The sequence below is a fragment of the Hypanus sabinus genome, chromosome 7 (genome assembly GCF_030144855.1).
Source record: "Hypanus sabinus isolate sHypSab1 chromosome 7, sHypSab1.hap1, whole genome shotgun sequence".
In the NCBI taxonomy this organism is placed as follows: Eukaryota; Metazoa; Chordata; class Chondrichthyes; order Myliobatiformes; family Dasyatidae; genus Hypanus; species Hypanus sabinus.
The window spans coordinates 60,947,538-60,960,899 of record NC_082712.1 but is presented as its reverse complement, the minus strand read 5'-3'; positions in this window follow the sequence as shown (position 1 = coordinate 60,960,899).

The following is a 13,362-nucleotide window of genomic DNA, read 5'->3' as shown; positions in this document are numbered from 1 at the left end:
TTATTTCTATAATGTTTCTCATTTCACACTGTGCTATATGACACTAGTATAACAAAAAATGGCTGTTTGGCCTAGTCAGGCAAATAGGTCAATGCTCCATCTCCGCCTCCTTCCACTCACTCACCCCAGTGACTGATCTATTTTTTTCTCACCTTAATATTTATCAATATTCCCCTTAAAAGAATTCACTTCTACCATTCCTTTGGCCAGTGTGCTCTACATCCTCACTATTCTTCCCTGAATTCCTTACTACTTGTAAACTTCTCCCCAAGTGGAAGCATTAGCTTAGTGGTGTTACGTTGTGCCGGACTAGTTTTTGAATGCTGTGCCATTGAAAATGTATCTGCCACAGTGAGACAGGTTAGCCACCAATTCAGGACCATTGTGTGTTACTCTAGAAGTTTGACTGGACACTATTCTATTTACTGAATTGAATCCTTTTGCAATGTTTGGGCATCACTGTGGAAATTAGAACAGGTTGTACTGGTAGTGACTGAGATTTCACATTAGATTTACATGGACCATTTCCAAGACTGAGACTTACCTTTTTAACTTAGCTCTCCTATTCTTGCCACCACTGTACTGGCCTCCTCGCTCAACGTCTCCCCCCTCCAAGCCCCAATGTGCCCGGTATACTTTGAGTCCAACACTCCAATTTTCTGAATTCTCAACAACACACTAAATCTCCCAGTCTTTCAGTCCCCTTGGACTCCATTAACATTCAAAACTCCCAAATCTCCCCACCATTCTGCAAAAGCTCCACCTCCTGATCCCCACAAAATTGTCTGATGCCCAGTTGTCCCAATATTTCTCTCCCCGATTCCCAATTGGCTCTCTCCAGCCATCTATCACTTCCTCAGAGCTCTGATTGGTATGTAGCTACTGCAATCATCTGCACTATAATTTTTAGCACCTGTATATACTACAGATCTCCTTCAAATTTTAAAGAGCTCCATTTGGTTATTCCCAAGGTTTCTCCATTCAGGAAGAGGACCTCCGGTCTGTTTAGTCTTCCCTGATAGTTCCATTTTCATAGTGCTGGTACCCTTCCCATGAATCATGCCTGGACATTTGCCATTGCCTCCTTGTCATTAATATAAGATGGAAATTGGAATTCTGCACAGTGCACCAAATTGTGATTTAGTGAATGTTCTTTTCATGTTTTAACCTCTCCTAAAGCATTGAACATATGAAGTTAACATCGGATACAGGCAGTTTGCTAGAATGTAGGAAATTGGAACAGAAGTTGGTCGTAAGGCTCTTCGTACATGAACTGTTGTTTAGTAAGGTCAGGGTTGAGTCACTAACTCGAGTCCATCTTCCCACTAATGTCCAAATCCCTTGATACCCTTCATGTGGTGTACAACATCCTGTCAATCACAGCCTTGAACATACTCATGTACAGGGAGTCCAGAGTTCCCTGGGTAGAGACTTATTCAGAGTTAAGACTTTTCTCCTCACAAGAACTCAAGGAAATAGAAGCTGGAATGTGCTACTTGGCCCCAAGGTCTGCCTCAGTCGTTACAATCGTGGCTGATCTGCCTCTGACCTTCCCATCTGAATCCTAAATGGGCATCACCTTATCACAGGAATAATGTCATGGAGCACAGAAACAGGACCTTCAGCCCATCTAGTCCATACAGAAATATTCATCTGCCTAGCCCCAGCGACCTGCACCCAGACCATAACCCTCCATCCCCCTCCCTCCCATCCATATACCGATCAAAATTCATTCTTAAATGTCAAAATTGAACCTATAACCACCACTTCCAAAGGCAGCTTGTACCAGTCTCACCACCCTCTGAGTGAAGTTCTCCTCATGTTCCCCTTAAACATTTCACCTTTCACTCTTAACCTATGACCTCTACTTCTAGTCTCACCCAACCTCAAAGGAAAAAGCTTGCTTGTGTTTACCCTATAACCCCTCATAATTTTGTATACCTCTATCAAATTTCCCCCAAGTCTCCTATGCTCTAAGGAATAAAATCCTAACCTATTCAAACTTTCCCTATAAGTCAGATCCTCAAGTCCTGGCAACATCCTTGTAAATTTTCTCTGCATTCTTTCAATCGTATTTACATCTCGACATAACATCCCAACTCCTGTAATTAATACATTGATCTATGAAGGCCAATGTGCCAAAAACTTGCTTTATGACCCTATATGACTGTGATGCCCCTTTCAAGGGATTATGGACCTGTATTCCCAGATCTCTGTTCTATTGCAATCCTCAGTGTCCTACTTTTCACCGTATAAGTCCTACCCAGGTTTGTCCTTCCAAAGTGCAAAATCTCACACTTGTCTGCATTAAATTTCATCTGTCATTTTTCAGTCCATTTTTACAACTGTGTAGATCCTGCTGCAAGCTTTGACAGTCGTACTTGTTGTCCACTAGATCCCTAATCTTGGTGTCATCCATAAAATTGAAAATTGGAATAAGAATCAGGTTTAATATCACTGACATTTGTTGTGAAATATGTTGTTTTTGGTTTTTTTGCTGGTCCATAATTATTACATTATCATCCAGATTGTTGACAAACAAGAATGGATCCAGCACCGATCCCTTCGGCACACCACTAGTCACAGGCCTCCAATCTCAGAGACAACCATGAATTACCACTCTCTGGCTTTTCCAGCGAAGCCAATGTCTAATCCAATTTACTGCCTCATCTTCAATGCCAAGCGACTGAATCTTCTTCACTAACTTCTGTCAAGCCTGAACAGATAGGCACCTCTCAGCTTCCACCCTGCAAACAGGAATCATCTGCCACTCGCTTCCAACTCATCATCTGCAGCCTATTTAAACCCAGCTCGCATCCACTGTCCTTAACATGTTATGGACATGCCTTGTCATGTTAAGTATCTCTTCTCTTGTTTTGTGGCCCCTCATGGCCTGTTATTTTGCAGTTTATAGTAAAATGTTGCTTACTGTTAAATCGTCTCTGCTGCTCTGCTTTTGGGTCAAGCCTCCTCTACATTTCCTATCAGGATGGGTGAATCAATGATTGTCCCAGCAGAGTATGCTTGCCTAAAGGAAGTTGTCTGTTGACAGGAGCACACAATCCCAAAGTAGCAGTAAACTATTGTCTACCCATTCACTCCTCTCAACTCCAAAAGATAAAACTAATCAAAAGGAAAATAAGGGAACTGGGAGATAAGTTATGTATTTCATTTTCACTTTAAATGAGGTGCATATGTATGTTGTGGTGACATGATGTCGTATGCCATTTATGTACTTTTACATATAACTTGTAATGAATTATTTAACTAAAGAATGCTTTAATAACAATACATTTACAATATTACTCAAATATTGCTGAAATATTAAACACACACTTTCTTGCTTAGCTATAAACTCCAATTCAAAACAGAATCTATTTCGATTTATATACCTACTGTACCTACTATACTGTACTATACAACACAACTAATATATAGGCACTCACAGCATAGTAAATTTTAAATTGCCCCTTTTAGGCTTTTTTTGATGCTGCAACTTTTTAGCTGTTTCTCTTCTATGTGCATTTATTTTCATTTAGTTCATTTATTTTTCTCTGCCTGACATGCTCTTTGTATGGAACCTACTTTGTTACATCTTCTGAAAGTTTTGCCTTTAAACATTAATTTGTCTGGTATATGTGAGCCACTGCAACAATAGTAACACAATTTGTTCATCCAGGCAGGCCTGCGTTTAGATGTTGCGATTTTGTTCACACTCACTTTCATTTCTGACTTCAACTTAATTGTGTTTCTGTCTGCTGTTTTCATTGATACAGCAATTTCAACTGTTCTTTTAAATGTAAGCTGTACTTCAGTTAGGAGCCATTTTAAATGCTTTCTTGTAAGATTCCACAAACTAAACAATCTCTCAATTAAGCCCATTACCAAACTGACAATGCTGAGACAATAATTTTTCAATTTAGCCACATATGCTGAAATAGGTTCCCCTTCATTTTGATTCCCTTTACGAAACCTAAAGCGTTCTGCGAACAACAATGGTTCTAAGTGTTCCTGCATTACTTTCATGATATCAGCAAAGCTAATGTCGGCTGGTTTATTTGGAGCAGTTACATTTCCAAGCAATCTGTATGCCTTTAAGCCCAAAGTTCTCAGCTAAAAGCGTTTGCTTCTCATTGGCTATTTCATTTGCTTCAAAATACTTCTCAGGTAGCTCAGTATACATGAGCCAGTTATCCATTTTGTAATCATACATGTCAACCCTTCCAATGTAGCCAACCACTTCTGCTCATTTTTATGATTATATTGTATGATTATCCAGAGCTCATTGTTTATGAAACCATGAACTCTTCCATCTTCTGCCTTTTAAAAACTCGATCATCTTCTCCTAAAGAAGTATGTGCAGTGCTGTTTTTTTTTCTTTACTCAAACATTTCTTGCTGCGCTTCTTGCTGCACTTTTTAAAAAACTGAAGACTTCACTGTGCCTCCCACAGGTAGGTAGTCATCTGGGGTTTGCTTGTTTGCCACTGTTATGTTTTTTAAACTCAAAAACATAAAATTTGTTGAAAGGAGAATGAGGGAGCCAGGAGATAAGTGTGTACTTTGCTTTCACTTTAAATGGGGTGAGCAGGTATAATGCAGTGACATGATGACATATGCCATTTACATATTTTTTGATATAATCTCTAATAAATTACTTAAATAAGGAATGCTTAATCAACAACATACTTGCAATATTCTTCAAATATTACTGAAATATTAAATATCCAACACAACCAACTCTTCTCAATACAGCAACCATGCGTCAGTCAACCTCCTCCCTCAGAGCCCCGTATTCTGGTGTCTGTTGTCACATGAACAATGCCATTGGATAGAAGTAATGGTAGATATGAAGCAGTCTCTTTATTCAGCAAAATGAGACAGAGCGGGCATCATATTGGGGCCCCTTTTGGAGGGAAAAGGCCTGCCTGACCCAAAACTACACATTTTATATGCTAAAGAGCAAAGGACAATTCCATATTTACGATACATCCACAATGCTTTCTTTGAACTACACACAAACTTCATACCTCCGGCTTCACACCTACACCAAAAATAGTTGAATAATTTTTAATCAACATTGTCTGGTCTTCCAATTAACTGGTTCACGGTTCTTAGGAACCCATTGTTCAGAGCTGCATTTTAGATTTAATCCACAGTTCATATTCACATCTGAAGACTGGTGGCTGAAGTAAGTTGCTGAAGTTATTTGATATATGTGCTAACCCCAAAAACGCCCTAACAGTCCATCCTCTTGGCCTTCCTGGACAAAGATAAATTTGCACCAGTATAGGTCAATAGTAGGGAAGATCTAGTCAAATAGGGCAGCAGAACTGCTCTGCCCCAAATTCTTCCCAATTACTCTATGTGCATCCATATCTACCCTCTCATCCCTAATGGCTATCTACAAGATGCTAAGCAGACTGATTCTACCAGAAATTTGAACAACAACCTTTAAAAATGCATCTTTGTCATTCGTCTGCTTGTTACCTCCTTCCCTGCTGGCCAATTGCAGTTTTGATCACATTCCTTGTCTTCACCCTTTCATTCTCTGATAGCTAAAACCCTCTTCTTCCAGGGACACCAGCAAGGTAAATGTGTCAGGCTCACAGGCCCTCTCGTTGATGTACAGGAAGGGGATAGGGCGGTCTCTATTTGAATGAATGCAAAGATCTCTCCTTCCAATATGACCATTTGATCGCTGGCCCAGCTGTCGAGTGGGGGACAGTTCATTTGTATTCACTCCCCATTCAGGTGCCTGCCTTCAGATGCCGTGTGCAATCTTCATCAGGTTGCCATGCCATCGAAGTTGGGGAACTGATGTCTCTGCTGTAACTTAAATCCCTCCCCACATCTATTTTACCCCAATATTTTTTTCTTTTCTATGCTATTCAACTAATCATCTACATTCATCAACCAGACTTCATTACAGAGTACCATTACCATTACAGTCTAACATGCCATTCATGGGTTTCAGTCACTCTCTCGGTGTCCTCTGTCTTTACATTTGCTGTGGGCCTGTTTCCATCAACCATGGTTGGGGCTGGTGTGGCCGGCTGGTGATTATCTCTTAGGTTCTTTGTAATTGCATGGTTACTGGATACTTTGATCTCCCATTCTGTGTGTGGGGGCAACAAGAAGATGAGTCATACGGTTCAACCTGAGTCCCGTGTTTCCACTGGCTGCCTTGCCGAGTCTGCACACAGACACAAGTGTCATTTGTTAAAAGTGCCATCTGTGGTCCTATCCATCCGGGAGCAAACCCTGCCTTTTCAGTCAGCACCCTCACTATGACTTGGTCACTCAGCTGTGGGAGGACGATCTCCTTCCTCACCCCCCCCCCCCCCCCCCACCCCTGGCTCTCTCTGGTCAGCGATGTGCTGCTGTTGTTTTGCCTGGACCTTCAGTGCTTTCCCCTGATTACAATGGTGGTCCTTCACATCTCCATGTAATCTTACTGTACTGGCAGCTTCTGTGCACATGTAATTTCGGTAGCTTCTTGTTCATCCACCTCTGCCCACTCGTTTCCTTTCATGCTCCTTGCTATCCCTTTCTGGTGAGTCTTTACTGTGATCACCTCAGTCAGTTGCACTAGCAGCTCCTGACTGTGCTCAGCCCCTCCCCTCGGGACATCCTGACATGATTCCCAGACATCACCCATCTCCCTTCCCTGCTTGGAGCTGCTGTCCCTCTGGGGGCCAGATTAGCTGCTCTGTGGCTCACACGTTTGCTGTCCCTGTCTCGTCCATGTTACTTCTCCTTTTCCTGAGTCTGATCGCACCTGCCTTACTCAGTGTGTCTATCCCCAGGATAGTACCTTCATTGTTTGGGCACACCTGAAAATCTACAGGAAGCTGTACTCCCTCTATCTCAAGTACATGGGGCTGACTTCTCCCCACCCTCATTGTTTCACTTCCTGCACTGGTAATGTAAATCATCTCTCCAGTAGGGTAGATCAGTTAATGATACTGATGATCCTGTGTCCACTCATAGTTCACATTGCTGGCCTCCTGATAAACCTCTTGTGTGCATCTGTGGATGGCCACCACCGGCAACAGAGGCAGCCGTCAGCCATCTGTCTGACCTCATCAGCTCTATAATCTCGTCAGCAGTCAAATTGCTGCTGTGGATTCTGCCTGATTCTCACACCTTCCTTGTTTTTCAGGACACTGACTTCAACCCTGGCCTGAGAGGTCACAGCTGTAGCAGGTTATCTCCTTTACCCTCCCATGCCTATTTCAGCATTTGCTTGCCACGTGCTCAGCTACTGGAACACCAAGCAAGTTCTCTTTAGTAAACATGCGTGTGCATGCATGAGTGTTTAGTCTCTTACATAAACACTCATGCGTGCACACACACACACAACTTTTAATTCTGCCAATTCAGCTCTCCATTATGTTCATGGTACCTAGCAATCCTGTAGCCACTGACTCGAACAGGCCCAAGCAAAAATACTCACCCACTGAGGCGGCTGAGATCGCTGGCTGCATAAGGGGTCTCAAAGGATGAACGCCCAAATGTTGTTGTGTGAATGAGATCACTGGAGAGAAGTAATAGTAGTTATGAAGCAGTCTTTTTATTCAACAAAATGAGGCAGAACAGGCATCATATTGAAACCCCTTTTGGAGGAAAAAGGCCTGCCAGACCCAACACTACATGACCTTTTATGTGCTAAAGATCAAAGGACAATTCCATTTTTACAATGTATCCACAATGCTTTCTTTGAACTATACTCAAGCTTCGCACCCACACCACAGACATCTGAATACATTTTACTCAGTATTGTCTGGTCTTCCAATTAACTGTGTTCACAGTCTTAGGAACCCGTTGTTCAGAGCTGCATTTTAGATTTAATCCACTGTTCATATTCACATCTGAAGACTGGTGGCTGAAATCAGTTGCTGAAGTTATTTGCTATAACTACTTTCTCCCCCAAACAGTGCCCAAGTGCTTCGACAATCTCCAACCTGATGCTGCATGTCCCAGCCATGGAATTCATGACTCTCAAGTGCTGGAATATGGTGGTGCTGGTGGCCCATTCCCATCACACCCCCTCAATGTGATTGAAAGATGAGCTGTATGCCCCTGAGTTGCCCACTGACTTTGAAAGCTTCATCACTCTGGCTCCGCCGAACATCAGCCAGAACCATAGATCCTTTCCTAGAACCATTTCAGTCTGCAGAGCCCTGGTCATCAATGCCTCCAGAACCCATGCAGTTAGGTGGAGCTGCCAATCACCCATGTACCAAATGCCCCCTGCATTGAGAAAACTGCAACACCAAGTAAAGACAAGGAGCCTTTTATCTGGTAAGCTCTCTCCAGCTTCTCGTTCCAGCACTATAGCCTGACTCACTCTATCTGTCCTCTTCCACACCCTGTAACCTGCTACACCAGAAGTCCCATCACAGTAGATCATTGCTGCACTATGATAAGGAATGCCTATTGTTCTTTTCTGCGAACTCATTTTGGCAAGTTGGATCATTTTGCTGTACTCCTGCTACCAGCATACAGACAGAGCCCAAAGAGCAAGGCTCCAGAGATCAAGATAACTAAGATGTGGCCACAGGAGGCAGAGGAATGGCTACAAGATTGCCTTGAGTCAGTGGACTGGTCTGTGTTCAAGAACTCATCTGAGGGCCAGGGTTTTCACACACTTTATTGAAACAGCTGTGGATGAGTGTGTCCACACAAAATAGTTCAGGGTTTTCCCCAATCAGAAGCCCTGGATGAACAACAAATCTGGAACCTGCTGAGAGCCAGATCAGAGGCATTCAAGTCTGGAGATCAAGAATGCTATAAGAGTTGCAAGTATGATCTCTAGAAAGCCATCTCTCAGGCAAAGTGGACAAGACTGGAATCAATAAGAGATGCTCAACAGCAGGGCAGGTTTAAAATGCTATAACCCCCTACAAAAGTAAATCTTGTGATATAGGAGACAGCAGAGCTCGCTTCCTGATGACCTCAATGCCTTCTATACTCACTTTGACCACCAGAACAGGAACGACCAATCATGCACTCCTGTGTCTTTCAATGATCCTTTGGTCTCAGTATCTGAAGATGATGTGTTAGCTGCCTTCAGGTGAATGAAGTCAAGGAAGGTATCCGCTCGAGACGGAGTACCTGGCCGAGCACTGAAGACCTGTGCTGACCAACTGGCTAGTGTATTCACGGATATCTTCAGCCTCTCACTCTGGCAATGTATGGTACCCACCTGCTTCAAGCATACTTCAACCGGTGACCAAGAAGAGACTGGTAACCTGTCTAACTGACTGTCGCCAGTGGCACTTACATCAACAGTGACAGAATGTTTTGAGAGGCTGGTGATGAAGTATATCAGCTCCTGTCTGAATGGTGATTTGGATCCATTCTGATTCACCTACCGGAGCTACAGGAATACAGCGGATGCTATCTTGTTGGCTTTTCACACAACCCTGGAACATCTGAATAGCAAATATGCATCATCTGGTTGCTCTTCATTGATTATAACTCAGCATTTAACACCGTCAACCTCTCAAAATCAATCAGCAAACTCCAAGACTGGACGTCAATACTCCCTTGTATAATTGGATCTTGGACTTTCTCACTTATAGATTCCAGTCAGTTCAAATTAGCAATAACATCTCCTCCAAAATCTCCAAGAGTACAGGAGCATCAGAGGAATGTTTACTTAGCCCCCTGCTCTACTTACTTTACTCCTTTGACTGTGTCTAAGTACAGCTCCAACACGATATACAAGTTTGAAGGTGATGCCACGGTTGTGGGCTGTATCAAAAGGGGTGATGAATCAGCATAAAGGAGAGAGATTGAGAAGTTGGCTGAGTGATGTAATAATAACAGCCTCTCACTCAATGTCATTATGATCAAAGAACTGATTGTAGACTCAGGAGAGGGAAACCAGAGGTCCCTGAGCCAGTAATCATCGGAGGATCAGAGGTGGAGAGGGTCAGTAACTTTAAATTCCTGGATGTCACTATCTCAGAGGACCTGCACTGGACCCATCATGTAAATATTTTTGTGAAGAAAACACAACAGCTCTTCTACTTCCTCAAGTGTTTGTGGAGGCTCGGCATGTAATCGAAAACTTCTACAGCTGTGTGGTGGAAAGTGTGCTGACTGGCTGCATTATGGTCTGGTATGCGAACATCAATGTATTTGAGTGGAAAATCCTACAAAAAGTAGTGGATTTGGCCCAGTATATCTTGGGCTGATGGGAAATTCTGACCCCTTACTGATGTGGACTAGTCATCAGTCCATACAACAGATCCACAAACTTAATTTACGTCAAGATCATTGGGCCATCTTCTTCAAGCAATTCAACTTCATCTCCTGTCAACCTGGCTCCAAGAACACTAAAGTGGATGCCCTGTGACAATAGCTCAACCCAACTGAAATGGAGATCGACCCTCAGTCCATCACTCCGTCTTTGCAGATCGTCGCCCCTATCATCTGGGTCTTGAGAACCAGATCCACCAGCCCCTTATAGCATGAGCCTGCTCTGGTGACACACAAGCACATATGTGTGCCTACTATTGCCAGACTAACTACCATTGGTGCCCACCGGACCTATCCAGGTCACTCTGGGCTCAGGTGCTGGTATAGGAGAGGGGGGGGGGGGTCCTGTCAGTACTGCGCAGGCAAGCACCTCTAGTTAACAGCCAGCTAACAGGAGTTACCCGCCATTCATTTCCAACTCATCACCTGCAGCCTATTTAAACCCAGCTCTCATCCACAGTTCTTTGCTTACCCATTGAACCAGCTGGCCTCATCCAGTTGCTCCTAGTCTTCAGTTACCTTGTTACGTTAAGTATCTGTTCTCTCTTGTTTTGTGGTCCCTCAAATCTTGTAATTTTGCAGTTTATTAGTAAAATATAGTTTATTGCTAAATTGTCTCCATTACCCTGCTTTTAGATCAAGTCTACACTTCCTGACAACCTCCCATGTGGGATATATCAAAGACCTTAATAAGTCCATGAAGACAACATCCATCGCCTTGCCTTCATCAACTTTTCTGGTAGCTTCCTCGAAAAACTCTATAGGATTGGCTAGACATGACCTGGCATGTACAAAGTCATGCTGACTATCCCTAAACAGTCCATGTCTATCCAAATAGTTGTATATCAGTCTGTTAGCGTACCTGCTAATAACTTACCCACTACTGATATCAGGCTTACTGGCCTATAATCTCCTGGCTTATTCTTAGAGCGTTTCTTGGTCAACACAACATTAATTGTCCTCCAATCCTTCAGCACCTCACCTGCGGCTAAGGATGTTTTAAATGTCTCTGCTCAGGCCTCTGCAATTTCTTCACTATCCTCCTACAGGATCCAAGGGAACACTTTCTCAGGCCCTGGAGATTTATCGATCCTAATTTTCTTCCAGACAACAAGCAACCCTTCAGTAACCTGTATACAGTCCATGACCTCACTGCTGCTTTGACTCACTAGTATAGACTCTGTCTGTTTCCTGATTAAATGACAGATGCACAAATTTCTTCTAAGATTTCTCCCATCTCTTTTGGTTCCATGCATAGATTACTACTCTGATCTTCCAGAATATCAATGTTGTCCCTTGCTATCCTTTTGCTCTTAATATAGCTGTAGAAGCCCTTAGGATTCTCCTTCACCTTGTCTGCTAGAGCAACCTTGTGTCTTCTTTTAGCCCCCCGATTTCATTCTTAAATGTTCTCTTGCATTTCTTATAATCCTCAAGTATCTCATTTGCTCCTTCCTGCCTATACCTGCTATGCACCTCCATCTTTTTCCTAACCAGGGCTTCAATATGTCTCAAAAAATGAGTTCCCTAAACCTGTCATCTTTCAACTTTCAAGCCCTGTACTCACAAACTCTTTTCAAGGCCACCCACTTACCAAGTACACCTTTGCCAGAAAACAACCAGACCCAATCCACACTTGCCAGATCCCTTCGGATGCCATTAAAATTGGTCTTTCTCCAACCTAAAACCTCAACCCAATGAGCAGATTTATCCTTCTCCATAATTGTCTTGAAATTAGTTATGATCACTAGATGCAAAGTTTTCCCTGCACTAACTTCTGTCACCTGCCCTGCCTCAATCCCTAATAGATTATCAAGTATTAGAGTAAATGTAAGCAGGCTTTTCTGTTGCAGTTGGGTGAGACAACAACTGGAGGTCATGGGTTAAGGGTGAAAGGTGAAATCTTTAAGGGGAACATGAGGGGGAATTTCTTCACTCAGAGCATCATGAGAGTGTGGAAGGAGCTGCCAATGCAAGTGGTAGATGTGAAGTTGATTTCAACATTTAAGAGAAATTTGGATCGGTACATGGATGAGAAGGATATGGAGGGCTATGGTCCAGGTTGATGGGGCTAGGCAGATTAATGGTTTGGCACTGACTAGATGGGTCAAAGGGCATGTTTCTATGCTGTAGTGTTCTATTACTCTTTCTAATTGGGACCTCTATGCTCTGATTAAGGAAACTTTTCTGAATGTAGTTGACAAATTCTATCCCAAACACGTCTTTTACAGTATGGGAGTCCCAGTCAATATTGGAAAGTTAAAATAATCTACAATCACAACCTTATGTTTCTTATAACTGTCTGCGACTTGTCTACAAATTTGCTGTTCTAAATCCCGATGACTGGTGTGTGGTCTGTAATATAATCCCATTAATGTCGTCATCCCTTTCCAATTGCTCAGTTCCACCCATACAGACTCAGTAGATGAACTCTCCAGTCTGTCTCGTCTGAGCACATTTTCCCTGATTAATAATGCCACCCCTACCCCTTTAATCCCTCCTGCTCAATCATGTGTGTCGTATCCAAGACATCTTCAAGGAATGGTGCCTTAGGAAGGCAGCGTTCATCATTAAGGATCTCCACCACACAGGACATGCTCTCCTCTCATTGTTACCATCAGGAAGGAGGTACAGAAGTCTGATGACGCATACTCAGCGATTCAGGGACAGCTTCTTCTGCCCTGCCATCTGATTTCTGAATGGACATTGAACCTAGGAACACAACCTCACTACTTTTTTAATTTGTTTTTTCACACTACTTATTCTATCTAACAGACATATATATACTTACTTTAATTCAGCTTTTTTTCTCTATATTTATTTATCATGTATTTCATTGTACTGCTGCTGTAAAGTTAACAGATTTCACAACATATGCCGGTGATATTAAACCTTATTCTGATTCTGATGCCTAAAGCAATCGAACCCTGGAATATTGAGCTCCCAATCCAGCCCCTTCTGTAACCAAATCTTACTAATGGCTACAGAGTCATATGGTGATGATGCTCTAAGATCAACCGACAATTCTCCTTGCATTCAAATATACACAACTCAGAACATTAGTCCCATCATGCTCAATATTTTGATTCCT